Source organism: Centruroides vittatus, unplaced genomic scaffold, assembly GCF_030686945.1.
Source record: "Centruroides vittatus isolate TY-2023 unplaced genomic scaffold, ASM3068694v2 contig_875, whole genome shotgun sequence".
In the NCBI taxonomy this organism is placed as follows: domain Eukaryota; kingdom Metazoa; phylum Arthropoda; class Arachnida; order Scorpiones; family Buthidae; genus Centruroides; species Centruroides vittatus.
The window spans coordinates 3708858-3712495 of NW_027122567.1; positions in this window are offsets into that span (position 1 = coordinate 3708858).

A 3638-nucleotide genomic window follows, 5' to 3' on the forward strand; every position below is an offset into this window, starting at 1 on the left:
ATGACAAAGTATTTGTAAAGTCATTTTACATTTTGTTAATACTACCAAACCTTTCTATACCAAATCACCAGCTTAAGACAATATAATTATTTGCTTGTCCTATATTTTAATTAATCTTAATAGCTATTTTTAATTTACTATAAATTAAGACAACTATAGCATTTTTTTTTTTTAAACAAAATTGCTTAAATACATTACTTTTCCTAAATATTTTGTGCTGAAATAGCTCTTGACTGTATTTTACAGCATAAAACAGGCATAAATATGGTTGAACTGAATATTTATATTAGGTAATTGTGTAAAAGAGCCTTTCTTGGAAGATTTTTACTGTTTCATCACTAATTTTGATTAATTAGCCTTTGTACACTTATGAAAACTGTAGCTAATTGCATTTTTCCCAGGTTTTATTTAAAATTTTATTTATAGTTAAGGTATGCAAATTTATTAAATTTGCAAATATTCCAGAACTCGAACACATGTATAGACAAGACAGTTTCATTCAATATCTATGTTCTCTTACCCTTAACATAACTCTGCCATGCAATCTCTAGAGAAAACATGCCAGTTCCCAGCCTGGAAAAAGGAGAAGGGTTGGTTAGATGAGTGTTGATGTGCTAACTATAAAATAACAACATGAATGAAATCTGATGTCAATACAAGCAAAAGATAAGATGCCAGCTTGGATGTTGCCTGGATAAACAAGGTCCACGACACCAACTGAGCAATCGGGATTGTGTTGAAAAATTGGCTACCAAAAGAAAGCTTCACCCAGCGACACGAGTACTTTCAGTAGGAACCTGGAATGTCAGAACGTTATGGTCACCTGGAAAACTACAGTTGCTTTGGAAGGAAATTGAGAGATATCAATATGACATATTAGGTTTAGCAGAGATGCGTTGGACAGCATCGGGAGAACTGAATGGTGAAGAAGTCATCTGGTCAGGAAATGATACAAGGCATGAAGCTGCTGTTGGATTTCTGCTTAGTAAAAGAGCACGAGCAGCATTGTTAGGATACAATCCAGTTAGTGCAAGATTGATGATGGCAAGGTTTGAAGCAAAGCCATTTAATATATCAGTAATCCAGGTATATGTACCTACCTCAGATAGCAGTGAAAAGGAGATTGAACTTTTCTATAAAGATCTAAGCATGATAGAGAAGACACTGCAGAGAGATGTGATTATCATTGGAGGTGGCTGGAATGCTAAGATTGGAAATAATGAAGGTTGGGAAAGAGTAATAGGTAAGTATGGATATGGAGCAAAGAATGAATGAGGGGAAAGACTACTTGAATTTGTCCTATATCAAGATTTAATGATGCAACATTAAATGCAAAAGAACTGTAGAAAATGGACATGGAGATCAAATGATGGAACAACAAGAAACATGATTGATATGATTGACAATCTCCTTTGGATCAAAATGTCAGTTTAACAGTGTCGAACCTTTCAGGGAGCTAACATAGATTCTGATCACAGCTTAGTCATTGCAAACATAAAGATAAAACTAAAAAGGAAAGTTAATGCACATTTCCAAAAGAAAGACATTTCAAAGCTAAAGGTGAGAAAATAGGGAGTGCATATAGAAATACACTTGAGAAGAAGCTAAAAACCCTAGATGGGATGGAAGAGCTACACACACAAGTGGAAGAAATAACAAAGGCAATAAGAGAAGCAATTGAGCAAACCCTACCAGAAGAGGAAAAAAATCAACAAGAAATAGATCACACGAGACCCTAAAGCTTGTCTAAGAGAAAAGAGCTCTTAGGCTTAGAAGAGACATTTCTGAAGATATGGAAAAACAGTATAAGGTAAAGTGCAAAAAGTGAAAAAAGCAGTTAGGATGGATAAAGCGAAATGGCTAGAGGATCAGTATAGAAACATAGAAAAATATGGTGAATGTAAGACTAGAGAAGTATATAAGATGAACTATATGAGGAAACATTGGATACTGACGTATTAGAGAATCTAGTAGATGAATTAAGGAAGATATCGCCACCAAGTGTTGAAAATGAAAATAATGATATGAGGGAGGAAGTTGAAAGGGCAATGAAACGGTTAAAAGACGATAAGTCACAGACATGACAAAATCACAGGAGAAATGATTAAGCATGGAGGAGAAAGCTTATTGATGAGATACACCAAGTGTGCAATGAGGTATGGAAACAAGGAAAGATACCTAAGAATAGACAAAATCAGTATTGGTGACAATACTTAGAGTGCAAAAATTATAGAACGATTGCCCTAACAAGCCACATAGGGAAAATTTTGATCTTAAAGGAGAGAGTAAGTAGTTTGATGGAAGAACACTTATCAGATGAACAGGCAGGTTTCAGGAAAGACAGAAGTACAATGCAGCAGATAATTGTTGGTTAAACAATTATTTATCCAGACTGTGTAAGATTCATATTGGTGATTTTGATTTCTTCCTTTTATCTGTGTAAATCTGTGGCATACCACAAGGTTCTGTATTAAGCATGCTTTTTTTCTCATCTTACCTAGATAAAGTACTAATCAATCCATACTCCAAAATAATTGCCTATACTGATATCAAAATTTTATCCAATGATCCTTCCTCCCTTCAAGCTATTATCAATTCTTTGTTCCACATTTGCCAGTTATAATCTAAAAATCAATATCCACAAAACTTATAATGTGCTTTTCCCTACTTTGCAATCCTTACTGCCCTTTCATATTTATCGATTCCACTAAAATTATGTTCAGTCTCATCGTGACCTTGGTGCCATATTTGATGAAAAATTAATCTTTCACAAACATCTCTTACATTATTAAATCCCTTGCCATTAGACGTGGCTTTATCTGAGGTTTTTGCAAAAATATTTCTTCAAAATCTGTACTCGGAACAATTTTCTTTACTAATTTTCAGTCAATAGTCGATTACTATTCACCCATCTGGGCAATGGCTGCTCCTTATATGCTTCAAAAAATACAATCTGAATTAGATAGTTTATTTCTTGATACATAAATTTTGCAATCTACCCTTTACTGATAATCACAATGTGGTAAGAGTCCGCCTTGGTCTTCCTATCTTTCTGATTGCTTAAAATATTTTGATCGCATTCATTGCTTTAAATACTTCAATGGTCTAATTTCAAACTACTGGTTAGGTCTCTGCATTCCAATTGTAAGAACCTGCAATACATCTTGCTTCTTCATCCCATATTTTTGCCTTTCACAAAGATCTTTCTTTTTGTTTTTTTTACCATATATTAATAGCATCTCATATGCAGACTGAGGAACCATACCTATATCGTGATTTTTAATTTTTTAAAAAATAAGTGTAAATCTATTTTGTATTATACATAATGTAATCTTTGTTTTGCTATGTTTTTAATTTTTAGTATATTTTTTTATAATTTATTATTTTATTGGGAATCTTTTTTCTTGTTATCTGGGGGGTGGAATATAATTGTCTTCTGATGTTTCCAGTTAGTAATAAATAAAAATAAATACTAACATTACGGCTATTAGTTAAAAAGGCAAGGAGAAAGCAGAACAACAACTATTCCTGTTTTGTGGACTTTCAGAAGGCATTTGACAGCATAGACCAAAAAGCCACCTTGGCAGTGCTAAAATCTTACGGAATGGATCATAAACTAATAAACCTGCTAAGTTATA